Source organism: Bos taurus, chromosome 7, assembly GCF_002263795.3.
Source record: "Bos taurus isolate L1 Dominette 01449 registration number 42190680 breed Hereford chromosome 7, ARS-UCD2.0, whole genome shotgun sequence".
Taxonomy (NCBI): domain Eukaryota; kingdom Metazoa; phylum Chordata; class Mammalia; order Artiodactyla; family Bovidae; genus Bos; species Bos taurus.
The window spans coordinates 41,860,880-41,882,826 of NC_037334.1; positions in this window are offsets into that span (position 1 = coordinate 41,860,880).

The window sequence follows — 21,947 nt, forward strand, 5'->3', positions numbered from 1 at the left end:
TTTATTCTTAATATTATGTTTTCTATGTCTTTGTTCTGTGCATTTCTAATAATTAAATATAGAGATCAAAGAAAGATAAGAACACTGCTATTTACTATAATTTAAAATGAAAGCCCATGGCACAGGAGAAAGTATGTAATCAAAATGTTAAATTGTCACAATATTGTTTTTTATTTCTCTGCAGACTGTATTATTTGGTGTTTGAAGGCAGTCTTTTCAATTCATGCAGCTTTTCATTTAAGTAATCCATACCTTTCTCCAGGATCTAATTGTAACTGCAATGAATAATATGTTTTAATGCAAACCACAAATAAAATCTTATTTTTGAAACTGATTTTGTCCATAATATTTAAAGGATATATTGATTTATGATGGACATGGGTCCATGGATATGACCTGAGATACATAAATATACTGTCTTAATAAACCACCTGATGATAGTGAGTTTTCAAATGTGAGTAAGAATTAGCTATTTCTTTTTTAAAAGTTATCTCAGACACTTGATCTCTACAAATGTGCAGATCACTAGGGCTATTTCTTATACAAAATACAGGTCACTCCTTAAGGGTTGGGAAAGAGTACTATTTATTTGTTAAAGACACATTCTAGGTAGATACAATAGAACATTTGGTCATCAAAGTCAAACGCCCATCAGAAACTGCATAAATTGGCCTATGCAATCACAGACGACACCACTCTTATGGCAGAAAGCGAAGAAGAACTAAAGAGCCTCTTGATGAAAGCAAAAGAGGAGAGTGAAAAAGTGGCTTAAAATTCAACATTCAGAAAACTAAGATCATGGCATCTGGTCCCATCACTTCATGGCAAATGGATGAGGAAACAATGGAAACAGTGAGAGACTTTATTTTTTTTAGGCTCCAAAATCACTGCAGATGGTGACTGCAGTCATGAAATTAAAAGACCCTTGTTCCTTGGAAGAAAAGCTATGACCAACCTAGACAGCATATTAAAAAGCAGAGACATTACTTTGCCAACAAAGGTCCATCTAGTCAAAGCTATGGTTTTTAAAGTAGTCATGTATGGATGTAAGAGTTGGACCATAAGAAGGCTGAGTGCAGAAAAATTGATGCTTTTGAACTGTGGTGCTGGAGAAGACTCTTGAGAGTCTCTCAGATTGCAAGGAGATCAAACTGGCCAATCCTCAAGGGACTCAGTCCTGAATATTCACTGGAAGTCCTGACGTTGAAGCTGAAGCTCCAATACTTTGGCCATCTGATGCAAAGAGCCGACTCAGTGGAAAAGACCCTGACACTGGATAAGATTGAAGGCAGGAGGAAAAGGGGATGACAGAGGATGAGATGGTTGGATGGCATCACTGACTCAATGGACATGAGTTTAAGCAAGCTCCTAGAGATAGTGAAGGACAAAGAAGACTGCAGGCATGCTGCAGTCCATGGAGTTGCAAAGAGTCAGACACGACAGAGTGACTGTATAAAAGATCTGAACAAAATGAAGTTAAATATGAAATCAATAATTAAAAAAATAATTTCAAAATAGTTTTCAAAGTTATACAATATACACCTCTTTATTGTTTTGATCACTTTGGGGATTTCCTACTCTTCATTCTTTAATAAAATTTGCACAAAAAATTCCAAAAGTTGCACTGGTATATTTTTCATATATGTCTAGAAATAAAGTAGTACCAGATAGAGGCAATATATCAAAAGTATGAATAATAAGAGAATTTTAATTGGGGAGTGAACTCCCAACCTGATCTCACTAAAAGAGATCAGTCCTGGGTGTTCTTTTGAAGGACTGATGCTAAAGCTGAAACTCCAATATATCATCATTAAGTCATTTATTTACAGTTGATATAGATTTTAATTAATTTTATTAAATACAAACTCACAAGTAAATTTTGATGAATTTTACATATGTTTATGCCAGTGTAACCACAATAAATATTAAGGTTTAGAATATTTCTAGTATCCTTAAAGTCTTCCTTTTGCTATCTTCCAGTCAATAACTCCAGAAATCCTTACTTAAAATATCAGTGTTATTTATGCCATATTTTGTTTCCTCAGTACTATGAACATTTATTTATAGTTTTATATTCCTATTAAATATTATGTTTTATTTATTGTGGAATATTGATATTATAACATTTATTAATTCATCTCTTGTGAATACTTGAATTGTTTCCAGTTTTGGACTACTGTAAATTAAACTGCTGCAGACATTTCTGTATTACCAATTAATAAACTCAGCTTTCATTTCTGTTTAGACAACAGTAGAATTATTAGTTCCTTAGTTATAATAATATTGATCAGTACTTGATAATGTTAAATTTTACTAAGATTTTTACGTGAACTTATATTCTATCGGCAAAGCTCACTTATAGACTGAGAATGCTGGTTGTTTTACATTATTGTAAGTCCTTTTAATTTTAGCCACTGAAATACGTAGTTTCCCATTGTAGTTTTTCAACATTTATTATTTATTTATTTGGCACTGGTTTGTGTGTCTGCCCTCTGATGCCTCTCGCAACATCTACCATCTTACCTGGGTTTCTCTTACCTTGGACGTGGGGTATCAATTCACAGCCGCTCTAGAAAAGCACAGCCGCTGCTCCTTACCTTGGACTAAGGGTATCTCCTCACAGCCACCACTCCTGACCTTGAATGTGGAGTAGCTCCTCTCTGCCCTCCTGCGCCAGTGCAACCACCTCTCCTTGGACATGGGGTTGCTCCTCTTGGCCAGGCTTCAGCAATACATGAACTTCCAGATATTCAAGCTGGTTTCAGAAAAGGCAGAGGAACCAGAGATCAAATTGCCAACATCCGCTGGATCATCTAAAAAGCAAAAGAGTTCCAGATAAACATCTATTTCCGCTTTATTGACTATGCCAAAGCCTTTGACTGTGTGGATCACAATAAACTGTGGAAAATTCTGAAAGAGATGGGAATACCAGACCACCTGACCTGCCTCTTGAGAAACCTATATGCAGGTCAGGAAGCAACAGTTAGAACTGGACATGGAACAACATACATACTGGTTCCAAATAGGAAAAGGAGTACGTCAAGGCTGTATATTGTCACCCTGCTTATTTAACTTCTATGCAGATACATCATGAGAAACACTGGGCTGGAAGAAGCACAAACTGGAATCAAGATTGCAGGGAGAAATATCAATAACCTCAGATAAGCAGATGACACCACCCTTATGGCAGAAAGTGAAGAGGAACTTAAAAGCCTCTTGATGAAAGTGAAAGAGGAGAGTGAAAAATTTGGCTTAAAGCTCAACATTCAGAAAACGAAGATCATGGCATCTGGTCCCATCACTTCATGGGAAATAAATGGGGAAACAATGTCAGACTTTATTTTGGGGGGCTGCAAAATCACTGCAAATGGTGACTGCGGCCATGAAATTAAAAGACACTTACTCCTTGGAAGGAAAGTTATGACCAACCTAGATAGCATATTCAAAAGCAGAGACATTATTTTGCCAACCAAGGTCTGTCTAGTCAAGGCTATGGTTTTTCCAGTGGTCATGTATGGATGTGAGAGTTGGACTGTGAAGAAGGCTGAGTGCTGAAGAATTGATATTTTTGAACTGTGGTGCTGGAGAAGACTCTTGAGAGTCCCTTGGACTGCAAGGAGATCCAGCCAGTCCATTCTGAAGGAGATCAGCCCTGGGATTTCTTTTGAAGGACTGATGCTAAAGCTGAAACTCCAATACTTTGGCCACCTCATGTGAAGAGTTGACTCATTGGAAAAGACTCTGATGCTGGCAGGGATTGGGGGCAGGAGGAGAAGGGGATGACAGAGGATGGGATGGCTGGATGGCATCACCGACTAGATGGACATGAGTTTGGGTGAACTCTGGGAGTTGGTGATGGACAGGGAGGCTGGCATGCTGTGATTTATAGGGTCGCAAAGAGTCGGACACAACTGAGCGACTGGACTTGGCACTGGGTCTTAGTTGCCTCATTTCATTGTAATGAGCAAGCTCTCTAGCTGTGGTTGTTGTTCAGTCTCTCAGTCCTGTCTAACTCTCTGACCCCATTGACTGCAGAATGCCAGGCTTCCCTGTCCCTCACTATCTCTCGGAGCTTGCTTAAACTCGTGTCCATTGAGTCAGTGATGCCATCTAACCATCTCATTCTCTGTTGTCCCCTTCTCCTCCTGCCTTCAAACTTTCCCAGAGTCAGGGTCTTTTTCAAATGAGTCGGCTCTTTGAGTTAGGTGGCCAAAGTATTGGAGCTTCAGCTTCAGCATTTGTCCATCCAGTGATATTCAGGATTGATTTCCTTTAGGATTGACTGGGTTGGTCTCCTTGCAATCCAAGAGATTTTCTCTTTTTTTTTTTAAGTATATGCGTAATTTCTTTACTGAAGTATAGTTGATTAACACTGTTCCATGTGTACAGCAAAGTGATTCAGTTATACATACATATATATATATTATTTTCAGATTTTTCCTATTATATGTTATTATAGATATTGAATATAGTTCTCTGTGCTATTCAATAGGTCCTTAGTTTTTTATGTATTTTAAGAGATTCCCAAGAGTCTTCTCTAACACCACAGTGTGAAAGTGTCAGTTCTTCAATGATAAGCCACTGTTATGGTTCAACTCTCACATCCATACATGACTACTGGAAAAATCATAGCGTTGACTAGATGGACCTTTGTCTGCAAAGTATGTCCATATTATGTAATACTTTGTCTAGGATTGTCGTAGCTTTTCTTCCAAGGAACAAGCATCTTTTAATTTCATAGCTGCAGTCATCATCTGCAGTGATTTTGGAGCTCAAGAAAATAAAGTTGACACTTTATTATCTGTCTCTGTTCCCATTGTTTCCCCATCTATATGCCATGAAGTGATGGGACCAGATGCCATGATCTTAGTTTTTTGAATGTTGAATTTTAAGTAAGCTTTTTTCACTCTCCTTTTTCACCTTCATCAAGAGGCTCTTAGTTCTTCTTCGCTTTCTGCCATAAGGGTGGTGTTATCAGTGTATCTGAGGTTACTAATATTTCTCCCAGCAATTTTGATTCCAGTTTGTGTTGCATCCAGCCCAGAATTTTGCAAAATGTACTCTACATATATGTTGAGTTCCGCTCAACAAACCAGGGTTTCCCAAAAGCACGATATGGCAAAAGAATGAGAAAGACACAAGAATTGAAAGCGAGGATCAGGTAACCAACACTGCTCTGAGGTGAAGGTGCCCAACTGATCAAATCAGCTTTATTATATGTTTTCAGGCAGGGGAGTATGCCCAAGGGAGACATGCTCTCAGAAGCATATGGAACCATATGGCTATTAAAGATAAGCTGGGAAAGTAACATAAAGATTAGCTAAGAAAGATTTACTTTCAACTAATGATTTAGGTTGCTGTCTAAATAACAAAGCTCCAGATATGAAAAACATTTAAATCAGAGACGTCAGGTCATGGAACAGTCTGATGATGGCTTTCCACCTCCAGGCACACATCCTGCTTTCAAGAGGATGTGAACAGTTTTTCTGTTCCCTCTGGACTTATCCAAGAGTCATATGTCTTGAGGTATCTGGTCAGCAAGATTGATAATGCTTTCACATGCCTTCCATGGAGTCTGCTTTTTCTCTGTTGTACTTGCTTCCTATACATAGAAGTTAAATAAGCAGGGTGACAATATATAGCTTGATGTACTCCTTTCCCAATTTGGAACCAATCTTTCGTTCTATGTCCAGTTCTAACTGTTGCTTCTTGACCTGAATATGGATTTTTCAGGAGGCAGGTAACGTGGTCTGTTATTCCATATCTTGAAGAATTTCACACAGTTTGTTGTGATCTACACAGTCAAAGGCTTTAGCATAATCAATAAAGCAAAAGTACATGTTTTTCTGGTATTCTCTTGCTTTTTTTTTTAACTTTACAATATTGTATTGGTTTTGCCATATATCAAAATGAATCCACCACAGGTATACATGTGTTCCCCATCCTGAACCCTCCTCCCTCCTCCCTCCCCAGACCATCCCTCTGGGTCGTCCCAGTGCACCAGCCCCAAGCATCCACTATCGCGCATTGAACCTGGACTGGCGACTCGTTTCATATATGATATTATACATGTTTCAATGTCATTCTCTCAAATCGTCCCGGCCTCTCCCTCTCCCACAGAGTCCAAAAGACTGTTCTATACATCAGTGTCTCTTTTGCTGTCTCGTATACAGGGTTATTGTTACCATCTTTCTAAATTCCATATATATGCATTAGTATACTGTATTGGTGTTTTTCTTTCTGGCTTACTTCACTCTGTATAATAGGCTCCAGTTTCATCCACCTCATTAGAACTGATTCAAATGTATTCTTTTTAATGGCTGAGTATTACTCAGCCATCTCTTGCTTTTTTGATGACCAAACTGATGTTCACAATTTACCTCTGGTTCCTCTGCTTTTTCTAAATTCAGCTTGAACACCTGGAATTTCATAGTTCACAGTTTCACCTGGAATTTCACAGGACAATTTTGGGCATTATTTTGCTAGTGTGTGAGATGAGTTCAATCGTGCAGTCATTTGAACGTTCTTTAGCATTGTCTTTCTTTGGGATTGGAATGAAAACTGACCTTTACCAGTCTTTTAGCCACAGCTGAGTTTTCCAAATTTGCTAGCATATTGAGGGCAGCACTTTCACAGGATCATCTTTTAGGTGAAATAGCTGAACTGGAAATAGTTTTTAGGTGAAATAGCTTTTAGGTGAAATAGTTCATCTTTAAGGTGAAATAGCTCACCATCCAAGTGAAATAGCTCACCTGGAATTCCATCACTTCCACTAGCTTTGTTCTTAGTGGTGCTTCTTAAAGTCCACTTGACTTTGCATTCCAGGATGTATGGCTCTAGGTGAGTGATCACACCATCATGCTTATCTGGGTCATGAAGATCTTTTTTGTACAGTTATTCTGTGTATTCTTGCCACCTCTTCTTAATATCTTCTGCTTCTGTTAGATTAATACCATTTCTGTCCTTATTGTGCCCATCTTTGCCTGAAATGTTCAGTTAGTATCTACTTTTCTTGAAGAGATCGCTAGCCTTTCCCATTCTATTATTTTCCTCTATTTCTTTGCATTGACCACTGAGGAAGGTTTCTTATATCTCTGTGCTATTCTTTGGAACTCTGCACTCAAATGGGTATATCTTTCCTTTTCTCCTTTGTCTTTCACTTCTCTTCTTTTCCCAGTATTTTTAAGGCCTCCTCAGACAACCATTTTGCCTTTTGGCATTTATTTTTCTTGGGGATGACTTTGATCACTGCCTCCTGTACAATGTCACAAACCTCCACCCATAGTTCTTCAGGCACTCTATCTATCAGATCTAGTCCTTTAAATCTATTTCTCACTTCTACCATATAATCATTAGGGATTTGATTTAGGTCATACCTGAATGGTCTAGTGGTTTTCCCTACTTTCTTCAATTTAATTCTGAATTTTGCAATAAAGAGTTGATGATCTGAGCCACAGTCAGCTCCTGGTCTTGTTTTTGCTGAATGTATAGAGCTTCTCCATCTTTGGCTGCAAAGAATGTAATCAATCTGATTTTGGTATTGACCATCTGGCAATGTCCATGTGTAGAGTCTTCTCTTGCATTGTTGGAAGAGGGTGTTTGCTATTATCAGTGTGTTATCTAGGCAAAACTCCATTAGCCTTTGCCCTGCTTCATTCTGTACTCCAAGACCAAACTTGCCTATTACTCCAGGTATCTCTTGGCTTCCTACTTTTGCATTCCAGTTCAATGAAAAGGACATCGTTTGGGGGTTAGTTCATAGAACCATTCAAAGTCAACTTCTTCAGCATTACTTGTTTCCTCATAGACTTGAATTACTGTGATAATGAAAGACTTGCCTTGGAAATGAACAGAGATCATTCTGTCACTTTTTAAATTGCACCCAAGTACTGCATTTCTGACTCTTTTGTTGACTATGAGGGCTACTCCATTTCTTCTAAGGGATTCTTGCCCACAGTAGTAGATATAATGGTCATCTGAATTAAATTCACCTGTTCCAGTCTATTTTATTTCACCGATTCCTAAAATGTCAACGTTCACTCTTGCCATCTCCTGTTTAATAACTTCTAATTTACCTTGATTCATGGACCTACCTAACACTCCAGGTTCCTATGCAATATTGTTCTTTACAGCATCGGACTTTACTTGCATCACCAGTCACATTCACAACTGTGCATTGTTTACACTTTGGCTCTCTCTCTTCAGTCTTTCTGGAGTTATTTCTCCAGTCTTCTCCAGGAGCCTTTTGGGCACCTATCACCTGGGAAGTTCATCTTTCAGTGCCATATATTTTTTCCTTTTCATATTGTTCATGGGGTTCTCAAGGCAAGAATGGGGTCACAGTTACCTCTGGGCAGATGGATATGTAGTAAACAGACTCTGTTCTGTTTCATGGTAGTGCTGTTGCTTTGACTCTGTAATGTGCATAACTGCAAGCTAGAGACCCAGAACAAACAAAACAGCTGACTGAGTTCCCTAACCAGTAAGGTCACTAGCTTCACTTTGTAAATGAGCAGAGTCGCTGGTTGGGGTCTCTGTTCAGAGTCTACTACTGACAGAAATGCAGTCTTCCAATATTAGAATGCTTCTTTCTCTAAACCTTCCACTTTCCTTCTCTATTTGATCCTTAATGGCACAGCCCTGCAGATTTCCCAGTAACTTATAAGGCAAGACCTACATGGGCCTCTTGGTAAGTGTCCCACAACTCTGGGGATAGTAGATGTCAACTTTGGGTTCTCTTTTTCCTAGTGGGGAAATTATATGCCCAGAAGAACCACCAGGCTATGCTGTGCTTCTCTGGGAGAAAGCCAGAATATTCATAGTGAAAGTGTCTTTTCTTTAAAAAAACAAATATCTGTACTTGTGATGGGCCTGTTAAGATTTTCTATTTCTTCCTGGTCCAGTTTTGAAAAGTTGTACTTTTCTAAGAATTTGTCCATTTCTTCCACGTTGTCCATATTATTGGCATATAATTGCTGATAGTAGTCTCTTATGATCCCTTGTATTTCTGTGTTGTCTGTTGTGATCTCTCCATTTTCATTTCTAATTTTATTAATTTGATTTTTCTCCCTTTGTTTCTTGATGAGTCTGGCTAATGGTTTGTCAATTTTGTTTATCCTTTCAAAGAACCCGCTTTTGGCTTTGTTGATTTTTGCTATGGTCTTTTTTGTTTCTTTTGCATTTATTTCTGCCCTAATTTTTAAGATTTCTTTCCTTCTACTAACCCTGGGGTTCTTCATTTCTTCCTTTTCTAGTTGCTTTAGGTGTCAGCTCAATTCCAGAAAAATAAATGACCCAATCAAAAAATGGGCCAAAGAACTAAAGAGACATTTCTCCAAAGAAGACATACAGATGGCTAACAAACACATGAAAAGATGCTCAACATCACTCATTATCAGAGAAATGCAAATCAAAACCACTATGAGGTACCATTTCATGCCAATCAGAATGGCTGCTATCCAAAATTCTACAAGCAATAAATGCTGGAGAGGGTGTGGAGAAAAGGGAACCCTCTTACACTGTTGGTGGGAATGCAAACTAGTACAGCCACTGTGGAGAACAGTGTGGAGATTCCTTTAAAAACTGGAAATAGAACTGTCTTATGACCCAGCAATCCCACTGCTGGGCGTACACACTGAGGAAACCAGAATTGAAAGAGACACGTGTACCCCAATGTTCATCACAGCACTGTTTATAATAGCCAGGACATGGAAGCAACCTAGATGTCCATCAGCAGATGAATGGATAAGAAAGCAGTGGTACATATACACAATGGAGTATTACTCAGCCATTAAAAAGAATGCATTTGAATCAGTTCTAATGAGGTGGATGAAACTGGAGCCTATTTTACAGAGTGAAGTAAGCCAGAAAGAAAAACACCAATACAGTATACTAATGCATATATATGGAATTTAGAAAGATGGTAACAATAACCCTGTATACGAGACAGCAAAAGAGACACTGATGTATAGAACAGTCTTTTGGACTCTGTGGGAGAGGGAGAGGGTGGGATGATTTGGGAGAATGGCATTGAAACATGTGTAATATCATATATGAAACAAGTCACCAGTCCAGGTTCGATGCACAATACTGGATGCTTGGGGCTGGTGCACTGGGACGACCCAGAGGGATGGTCTGGGGAGGGAGGAGGGAGGAGGGTTCAGGATGGGGAACACATGTATACCTGTGGTGGATTTGTTTTGATATATGGCAAAACCAATACAATATTGTAAAGTTATAAAATAAAATAAAATAAAAAATAAAAAACAAATAAACACAACATTTTAATAAGGTCATTCTCTGATCCAAGGGATATATTCAGCTCACCCTCAGGTTCTAGGATTTTCACAAAGTATTTGTCTTGGTTTTGTTTTGTCTTTTTTTTTTTTTTTTTTTGCTTTTCTTACTACAATACTGTATTGGTGTAGTCTATAGTTTTGAGACTTCATTTTTGGATTCAGGATATTATGCTGAACAATAAAGAAAAACTATCAAAACCTCGCACCAAAAATTTATTTATTTTTGTTTCTGAGTGGCATTATATTTTGGATATACCTGAGTTGTTTATGGAGAAAGCAATGGTAACCCACTCCAGTACTCTTGCCTGGAAAATCCCATGGATGGAGGAGCCTGGTAGGCTGCAATCCATGGAGTCGCTAAGAGTAGGACATGACTGAGAGACTTCACTTTCACTTTTCACTTTCATGCATTGGAGAAGGAAATGGCAACCCACTCCATTGTTCTTGCCTGGAGAATCCCAGGGACAGGGGAACCTGGTGGACTGTCCTCTATAGGGTCACACAGAGTCAAACATGACTGAAGTGACTTAGCAGCAGCAGCAGCAGAGTTGTTTCTATATAAGCAAATAAACATTACTGAATAGCATGATAACAACTTCATCATCATCACTACAACATAAAATATTTATTTAGTTTAACTTCTAATGTCTATAGGGCTATACTACTTGTCACTTTACTGTTTTTATTTTATTTTTAGTTTTAGTTTCTGATTATTTCACTAATTTCTTTCTCTCCCACTCCTGCCTCTGTTAACTATGAATCTATTCTATCAGTTTGTTTTGTTGTTGTATTTTCTTTAACAGATTTCACCTATAAGAGAGATCATCTGAATTTCTCTTTCTCTGGCTGACTTATTATTTAGCATAATGCTCTTGAGGTCCATTTCAGTTGTTGGAAATGTCACAATCTCTTCATCCATTCATCCACTGATAATTATTTACTTTATTTCTATATCTTGGCTACTGTAAATAGGTACTGCAGTGAACATAGGAGCACATATATCTTTTTGAGTGTTTACATTTTCTTCAGATAAATACCCAGAAGTAGAATTGCTGGGTCAAATGATAATTCTAATTTTACACTTTAGTAATCTTTATAATGGCTATACCAGTGTACACTCTCACCATCAATGAACAAGGATTTCTTTTTTTTTTTTTTTTTCCTTTTCCTTGCCAACAGTGTTGCTTCTTGTCTTCCTAGCAATAGCTATTTTAACAGGTGCAAGGTGATACTTCATTATATTTTGACTTTCAATTCCATAATGATTCATGATGTTAAGCATCTTTCTCATGTCCCTTTGGGAATCTGTGTGCCTTCTTTGGAAAGATATCTATTCAGACTTGCCAAGTTTTTAACTGGACTTTTAAAAATTGAGGTGTATGGGTTTTTATATGTTTAAATATTAACTCCTTATCAGATATACAGTTTGCAAACATGTTCTTTCATTCAATAGGTTGCCTTCTCTTTCTGTTGGAGAGTTTTTGGCTGTGCAGAAGTTTCTTAGTTTGATCTAGTCCCACTTGTTTGTTTTGCTTTTGCTACCTTTGCTTTTGGTGTCAGATCCAAAAAGTCATCACCAAGACTTCTATCAAGGAACTTATCACATATGTTTTCTTCTAGGAGTTTGATGGCTTCATGCTTGTTTTTAATTTTGACTTAACTTTTGTGTGATGTATGGTAATGGTCTACTTTTACTCTGCATGTGGCTGTCAGATTTTCCAACACCGTTTATTAAAGAGAATGTCCTTTAGTTATTTAGGGTCTTTGTGATTTCATACAAATTTTAATATTTTTCTGTTTCTGTAAAGAAGACTGAAATGTTGAATGTATTGAATTTATAGATTGTTTTAGGTGGTGGGGACATTTTAACAATATTTATTCCTTCAGTACATGAGTACAAAACATCTTTCTGCTTATTTCTCTTTTTTCATTATTTTTATTAGTATCATGTATTTTTCATTATACAGATCTTACAACTCCTTGGTTAAATTTATTCTTGGATAATTTATTCTTTTGATGCAATTGCCAAAAGAATTCCTTTCTTAAATTCTTCTTTTTATAGTTTGTTATTAGGATATTAAAATGAAATATATATTATCTTTGTATCCTGGAACTTTACACCATTTGTTTATTCACAATCTCATGTTTTGGTGAAATCTCCAACTTTTTGTAGATGTATAGTTATTTTATCTGCAAATACTGACAGTTTTACTTCTCTCTTTCCAATTTAGATATATTTTATTTCTTTTTTGTATAATTTCCCTGGCTATATTAAACATAAGTGACAAGAGTGGGCAACTTCTCTTTTTCCTGATGTTAGAGAAAAGATTTTCAACTTTTCACCATGGTGTATGAAGTTAGCTGTGGGCTTGTCATATATAACCTTTATTATGTTGAAATACATTTTTGCTATATGCATTTTACTGGCAGCTTTTATTATTAAAAAAAAAGTTGTGAATGTATTCCAATGCTGGTTTTGATGTTATTGAGATGATTATATGATTTTTTCCATTATTTCGTTCATGGAGAATGATTTTTGAATTTTGACAGTCCTATTTCCTCACAGTGCATGATCCTTTCAGTATATTGTTTGATACAGTATTTACTAATATCTTGAGAATTTTTGAATTTTTGTTAATCAGGGATAATAGCCTATTTTTTTTTCTCATACATTCTTAATATGGTGTTGGTTAGCAGTGTAATTTTAGCCTCATATAATGTATATAAAAGAAATTTTGCCTCTTCACCTCTTTCATTTATTTTTAAAATAGCTTGAGAAGAATTATGATTTATTCTTGATTGAATATTTGGTAGAATTCACCAGTGAAGCTATCAGATCCTGAACTTTTATTTGTGGAGAGGTTGTTGTTTACTGATTTAATTTCCTTTCTAGTAATCAACCTGTTCAGATATTTTTACTTCTTCATGATTCAATTTTGGTAAGCATTTATTTCTAGAAATTTATTCATTTTTTCTACCTTGTCAAATTTGTTGTTATATAATTGTTCATAATGGTCTTTTATGACCCTTTGTTTCCAGGGTATCATTTATAACATTTCCTTTACATTTCTGATTTTGTTTATTTAAGACTTCTATACTTTTTTCCTGCTGAGTCTAATTAAAGACTGACCAATTCTGTTTATCTTTCCAAAGAACTAATTATTAGCTTTATTGATCTTTTATATGGTCTTTTCAGTCTCTATTTCACTTATTTTTGCTCTAATATTTGTGATTTCCTCCCTTCTACTAACTTTGAGCTTCATTTTTTTTTTTCCTCATCTTTTAGCATTTTTTAGGTATAAAGTTAGGTTGCTTATTTGAGTCTTATTTTTTAAGGAAGTCATTTATCTCTGTGAAGTTCTCCTTTAAAACTACTTTTCCTGAGTTCCATGAATTTTGATATGCTATATTTCTAAGTTTATTTCTTTCAATGTACTTTACTTGAGTTCTTATTCCTTTTTAACTGACTTTTGTGTTGTAGTCTATTGTTTGTGTGTGCTTAGTTACTTAGTTGTGTCCGACTCTTTGCGACCCCATGGACTGTAGCTTGCCAGGCTCTTCTGTCCATAGGGGTTCTCCAGGCAAGAATACTGGAATGGATTGCCATGCCTTTCTCCAGGGGATCTTTTCAACCTGGGATTGAACCCAGGTCTCCCGCAATGCAGGCAAATTCTTTACTGTCTGAGCCACCAGAGAAGACCTTTCTATTGTTTAATATCCACATATTTGTAAAACCTCCAATTTTCTTTGTTTAATTGATTTCTAATTTTATATGACTATAGTCCAAAAAGATGTTTGATACAATTTAAATCTTAATTTATTAAAATTTGTTTTGTTGACTAACATATTTTGTCCTTGATATTTTCATGCACACTTGAGAAGAATGTGCATTTTTTTGCTTTTGGACGGAATGTCCTGTATACATCTGTTTAAAATATTAATACTCTTATTTTAAGGTACAAACTAAAATATTAAGGAAAGTAGAATATTTATCACTTTTTTTGTAAGTAAGAATATTAGTAATGAGGAGTTCAACAATCCTTCAGTTATTTCTTTTTGTGCATTGTAAAAAATTATCAAACATCAGCTATTTGATATTTTACATCCATTCCAATATATTTTAATATTTTCAAGCACATTGGCACATTGGTGTAAAGACTACAATTTGTAGGTTCTGTATCCATATTCCACATCTAATTAGTAAAATCTCTGTTTGTGAAATAGAAATGTACCAGTATGAAAAAAATAAAATTATATATGCTTTTTCTTCCTTTCAGGTAGGAAAAAACCATCAGCTGAGTCTCCGACATGTTTGAAAAGGCATTATATAACTTATCAATCTTTCTACCTCTCCTGATTTTTATGTGAAATAAATGAATGAGGTCTGTGACTGCAGAAACATGTTGAAAAATCAGAAAACAGACAATAGAATTGCACACTCATGCCTGGCATCTGTGAGCCACTAAATCTGTGCTATCAAAGTATTAAATTATATTGCACTGGTACTGTTAGATGTAGCCATTAATTGGTTCACATGATTTTCCCTCTAGAGCACATGGTTATCAAATTTTAAGTAGTAACAAATGTATTTATTGATACATTAATACTTTGCTTATATGTATTGCCTTGATGCTATGCCTACACCAAAACTAAGAGCCAAACTGTCAAATAATTAGATTTCTTAGGACAGAATTTGTCAGTCTTCCAAAAAGCAAATTTATGTGTAAATTTGAACCTAAATAAAGTAAGAATAATTTACCTTTACTTAGCCATTTGATAAACATATTTATATTTCATCACTTTCCTCCAAATCTACCAGAATACTAGAATGCTTAACAACATTGATAAATATCTACAGTTAATCATTACAAAAAAAACAGAATTTCTAATATTTTCAGAAATTTTGACAATCAACTCTTAGATTTTGAAACCTGTTCAAGTAAACCTATATATTCAGAGGGGAGATCAGTCCAGTTCAGTCACTCAGTCGTGTCCAACTCTTTGCGACCCCATGAATCGCAGCACGCCAGGCCTCCCCGTCCATCACCAACTCCCGGAGTTCACTCAGACTCACTCCAGAGAGTCAGTGATGCCATCCAGTCATCTCATCCTCTGTCAATCCTTTCTCCTCCTGCCTCCAATCCCTCCCAGCATCAGAGTCTTTTCCAATGAGTCAACTCTTTGCAAGAGGTGGCCAAAGTACTGGAGTTTCAGCTTTAGCATCATTCCTTCCAAAGAAATCCCAGGGTTGATCTCCTTCAGAATGCACTGGTTGGATCTCCTTGCAGTCCCAGGGACTCTCAAGAGTCTTCTCCAACACCACAGTTCAAAAGCATCAATTCTTCAGCGCTCAGCTTTCTTCACAGTCCAACTCTCACATCCATACATGACCACTGGGAAAACCATAGCCTTGACTAGACGAACCTTCATTGGCAAAGTAACGTCTCTGCTTTTGAATATGCTGTCTAAGTTGGTCATAACTTTCCTTCCAAGGAGTAAGCGTCTTTTAATTTCATGGCTGCAGTCACCATCTGTAGTGATTTTGCAGCCCAGAAAAATAAAGTCTGACACTGTTTCCACTGTTTCCCCATCTATTTGCCATGAAGTGATGGGACCAGATGCCATGATCTTCGTTTTCTGAATGTTGAGCTTTAAGCCAACTTTTTCACTCTCCACTTTCACTTTCATCAAGAGGCTTTTTAGTTCCTCTTCATTTTCTGCCATAAGGTGGTGTCATCTGCATATCTGAGGTTATTGATATTTCTCCCAGCAATCTTGATTCCAGCTTGTATTTCTTCCAGCCCAGCGTTTCTCATGATGTACTCTGCATAGAAGTTAAATAAACAGGGTGACAATATACAGCCTTGACAAACTCCTTTTCCTATTTGGAACCAGTCTGTTGTTAATTGACAAATATATGAGATACACTGGCTATGTTATATCAAATCTGATCATAAAATAACTGGTGTATATTCATTATGCTTGAACTGCATACATGGAATATCAAATATAGGTAAAAATTATTTTTGCTGTAAAAATGAAAGAAGTCTCCAAAACCAGTAACAAATTGCATGTACCAAATACAGCTCATTGTTAAGCTTATGGTGAAGGGTACACCCTGGTGTCAAAGGTGTGTGTGTGAAATGTGTGTGTCTTTGTGTAATTTTACTCAGCTTGAATTCAGCTTTTGAAAATAAATGGCTTGAAATGGAAGTCACCTAATCTTGATGCATTCCTCCCTTAGTTAAGAGAAGTCTAAGGTGAACAACCTTGTGGAATAGTGGTCGATGCACAACAACATCAGTTTCGCTAACATTGTTTCCCTCTCTACTCTGCTATCTCTTGCATTTCAACTTATAATTGTTGCATGGTAAAAAAAAAAAATGTCCACTATAGCTTCTACCATTATTTCAACATTCTGTATCAGTGCAAATTAGAAAGTGGCAGACAAAATTGCCTATGTTAATCTTCCCCCATCTAAAAAAATGTTTTAATAAATAAATAAATAAATAAATGTTTTATGTACAATCCAGACACTGTATAAGTAGGGTAAGTCAAATTCACCTGTAAATTAATTTTACCAAATCTCCCCATGATATGGTAACTGATAGCCTATATATTGTTAGGTAAATAATCAGTTTGAGTGTTTCCTTACCAGCCACTTAATCAAGATTTCAAGCTTTTGATGATGCTCTTCTTCAAATCTTTCTTTGTCCTTTAAGCCACTCAACTCCCATTATCCTTCTTCCTACATCACTGAATTCTCCTTTGCAATCTTCTTAGTGGATTATCTCCACATAATTGTTTGCAACATCTTAGGATAATTTTCAACTTTCTTTTCTATCAACACTCCCTTGGTGAAATCTAATCTGATAAGGTTAGCTACTATTGGAGAGGAACATATTTTTCTCTAGGTTTTCTTGGTGGCTCAGTGGTAAGAAATTTGCCTGCCAATTCAGAAGATCCTAGGAAATCCTATGGACAGAGGGGCCTGTTGGTCTACATACCATAGAGTTGCAAAAGAATTGAAAATTACGTAGTGACTAAGCAACATCAACATTTTTCTCTGCCTTCTAGGGTGCTTTTGGCTGATCTAAAAATTAAATTGGTATGAGACATATCAGGTTTCTCAGGTAGTGCAGTGGTAAAGAATCCAGTTGCCAAGGCAGGCGACAAAAGAGACTCAGGTTCGATCCCTGGGCAAGGGAGATACCCTGGAGTAAGAAATGGCAACTGACCCCAGTATTCTGGCCTGGAAAATTCCATGGACCGAGGAGCCTGAAGGAGCCTGAAGGGCTCCTCAGTCCATGTGGTTGCAAAGAGTCAGACATGACTTGAGCACACACACAGCATCATTGTGTTCTAAAAATGCTAGTACTTGATATTGGTAATATTTAAAATTTTTGTGTGTTCCTCTATATCATTTTTTAATTGAATTTACCTCAAAGAATGATGAAATTGATCATCTTCTATGTGCAGACTGGCCATTCATATATCATCTTTCATGAAATATCTTCAGTCCTTTTGTCTTTTTTTTTTTTTTTGCTTCCATTTGTTACAGCAGGCAAGCAGAGACATTACTTTGCCAATAAAGGTCCGTCTAGTCAAGGCTATGGTTTTTCCAGTGGTCATGTATGGATGTGAGAGTTGGACTGTGAAGAAGGCTGAGCACCGAAGAATTGCTGCTTTTGAACTGTGGTGTTGGAGAAGACTCTTGAGAGTCCCTGGGACTGCAAGGAGATCCAACTAGTCCATTCTGAAGGAGATCAGCCCTGGGATTTCTTTGGAAGGAATGATGCTAAAGCTGAAACTCCAGTACTTTGGCCACCTCATGCAAAGAGTTTACTCATTGGAAAAGACTCTGATGCTGGGAAGGATTGGGGGCAGGAGGAGAAGGGGACGACAGAGGATGAGATGGCTGGATGGCATCACTGACTCAATGGACGTGAGTCTGAGTGAACTCCGGGAGTTGGTGATGGACAGGGAGGCCTGGCGTGCTGCGTTTCATGGGGTCGCAAAGAGTCGGACATGACTGAGTGACTGAACCGAACTGTTACAGCAGGCAGGTGTCTAGGAATGAGCAGAGAAATGGAGGCAGGGCCAAATGGTAGGAAATCACTTGTATTATAAACAATGGGGGTCCATAGGCAGACAAAAGAACCTCAAGATTGACAGGAAACCACACATTTTGACTGATCAGTTTCCAGCTAGCAGACAAAGATGGTAGAGAAACCTGGAAATCTCCTCTGTCAGAATATAACCTGTTGCTCATTATGGATCCACTGGAGAAGGGAATAACAAACCACTTCCGCATTCTTGCCTTGAAAACCCCATGAACAGTATGAAAAGGCAAAAAGATGTGACACTGAAAGATGAGTCCCCAAGTCAGTAGGTGTCCAATATGCTACTGTAGAAGAGTGGAGAAATAGCTTCAGAAGCAATGAAGAGGCTGAGTGAAAGGGGAAACAGCCAATTGTGGATGTGTCTGGTGGTGAAAATAAAGTCTGATGCTGTAAAGAACAATATTAATAGGAATTTGGAATGTTAGGACCATGAATCAAAGTAAACTGGAAGTAGTCAACCAGGAGATTGCAAGAGTGAATATCAACACTTTAGAAATCAGTGAGCTAAAATGGACAAGAATGGGTGAATTTAATTCAGTTGGCCATTATATCTACCACAGTGGGTGAGAAACCCTTAGAAGAAATGGAGTAGCCCTCATGGTCAACAAAAGAATCTGAAATGCAGTACTTGGGTGCAGTCTCAAAACTGACAGAATGATCTCAGTCCATTTCCAAGACAGCCATTCAATGTCACAGTAATCAAAGTCTATGCCCCAAACACTAGTGATAAAGAAGCTGAAGCTGATCAGTTCTATGAAGACCTACAAGACCTTCTAGAACTAACTACTATATATATATATACACATATATGTATATATATATACCCTTTTCATCATAGAGGACTGGAATGCAAAAGTAGGAAGTCAAGAGATCCCTGGAGTGACAGGCAAGTTTGGTCTTGAAGTACAAAATAAAGCAGGGCAAAGGTTAATAGAGTTTTGCCAATAGAGTTTATAGAGTTTGCTGGTTTGTTTGCTGGTAGTTTGAAAAAGAAAAGTGAAAGGAAAGTGAAATTGTTCAGTCATGTCCGACTCTTTGTGACCCCATGGACTGTGGCCTACCAGGCTCCTCTGTCCATGGGGTTTTCCAAGGCAAGAATACTGGAGTGGGTTGCCATTCCCTTCTCCAAGAGATCTTCCTGACCCAGGGATTGAATCAGGATCTCCTGCACTGTAGGCAGATGCTTTACCATAGCAAACATTCTTCCAACTACTCAGATGACTCCACACATGGATATCGTCAGATGGTCAATACCAAAATCAGACTTATTACATTCTTTGCAGCCAAAGATAGAGAAGCTCTATATAGTCAGCCAAAATAAGACTGGGAACTGACTGTGGCTCAGATCATGAACTCCTTATTGTCAAATTCAGACTTAAATTGAATAAGGCAGCAAAAAAAAAACTAGGTCTTTCAGGTATGACCTAAATCAAATCCCCTATGATTATACAGTGAAACTGACAAATAGATTCAAAGGATTACATCTGATAGAGTGCCTGAAGAACCATGGACGAAGGTTTATAACATCATACAGTATGCAGTGATCAAAACCATCCCAAAGAAATGCAAAAAAACCAAAATGATTATCTGAGGAAGCCTTACAAATAGCTGAGAAAAGAAGAGAAACAAATGTCAAAGGAGAAATGAAAAATATAACCATTTGAATGCAGAGTTCCAAACAATAGCAAGGAGAGAGAAGAAAGCATTTTTAAGTGAACAATGCAAAGAAATAGAGGAAAACAATAGAATGGGAAAGACTAGAGATCTCTTCAAGAAAATTAAGATACCAAGGGAACATTTCATGCAAAAATGAACAGAATAAAGAACAGAAAAGATATGGATCTAACAGCAGTGGAAGATTTTAAGAAGAGGTGGCAAGAATACATAGAAGGACTATACAAAAAAGGTCTTCATGATCCATATAACCACGATGATGTGATCACTCACCTAAAGCCAGACGTTAAGGAGTGTGAAGTGAAGTGGGCTTTAGGAAGCATCACTATGAACAAAGCTAATGGAGGCAATGGAATTCCAGCTGAACTATTTCAAATACGAAAAGATGAAGTTGTGAGAGTGCTGCATTCAATATGCCAGCAAATTTGAAAGCCTCAGCAGTGGCCATAGAACTGGAAAAGTCCAGTTTTAATTCCAATCCCAAAAAAGAGCAATGCCAAAGAATGTTCACATTCAGTTCAATTCAGTTGCTCAGTCGTGTCAGATTCTTTGTGACTCCATGAACTGCAGCACACCATGTTTCCCTGTCCATCACCAGCTTCCAGACCTTGCTCAAACTCATGTTTGGAACCTGATGTGAAAATGTTAAAACTACCACACAACTGCACTCATGTCACATGCTAGCATGGTAACACTCAAAATCCTTCAAGCTAGGGTATATAACCCGAGAACTTCCAGATGTACAAGCTGGATTGAGAAAAGGCAGAGGAACCAGATATCAAATTGCCAACATCTGTTGGATCATATAAAAAACAAGAGAATTCTAGAAAAACATCTACTTCTGCTTCATTGACAACACTAAAGCCTTTGACTGTGTGGATCACAACAAACTCTGGGAAATTCTTAACAAGATGGGAATACCTGACCACCATATATGTCTCCTAAGAAACCTGAATGCAGGTCAAAAATAAACAGTTAGAACTGAACATGGAACAATGAACTATTCAAAATTGGGAAAGTGGCACATCAAGGCTGTATATTGTCACCCTGACTATTTAACTTATATGCAGAGTACATCATAAGAAATGCCAGGCTGGATGAAGCTCAAGCTGGAATCAAGATTAGTGAGAGAAATATTTATAATCTCAGATATGCAAATGACACCACCTTAATGGCAGAAAGCAAAATGGAACTAAAGAGCCTTTTGATGAAAATGAAAAAGGAGAGTGAAAAAAAAAAATGGTTTAAAACTCAATATTCAAAAAACTAAGATCATGGCATCCAGTCCTGACACTTCATGGCAAATAGATGTTGAAAGAGTGGAAACAGTGACAGACTTTATTTTGGGGGTCTCCAGAATCACTGCTGATGGTGACTGGGGCCATAAAATTAAACTGGCTCCTTGGAAGAAAAGCTATAACAATCCTAGACATTGTATGAAAAGGCAGAGACATCACTTAGCCGACAAAGGTCTGTATATTCAAAGCTATAGTTTTTCCAGTAGTCATGTATGGATGTGAGAGCTGGACCATAAAAAAAGCTGAACTCTGAAGAAATGATGCCTTTGAACTATAGTGCTGGAAAAGATTCTTGAGAATACCTTGGACAGCAAGGATATCAAATTAGTAATTCCTAAAGGAAATCAACCCTGAATATTCATTGGAGGAACTGATGCCAAACCTAAAGCTTCAATACTTGGGCCATCTGATGGGAAGATCCGATGCATTGGAAAAGACCCTGTTGCTGGGAAACATTGAATGCAGGAGGAGAAGGGGACAACATAGAATGAGATAGTTGGATTGACATGAGTTTGAGTGAACTCAGGGAAATAGTGAAGAACAGGGAAGACTGG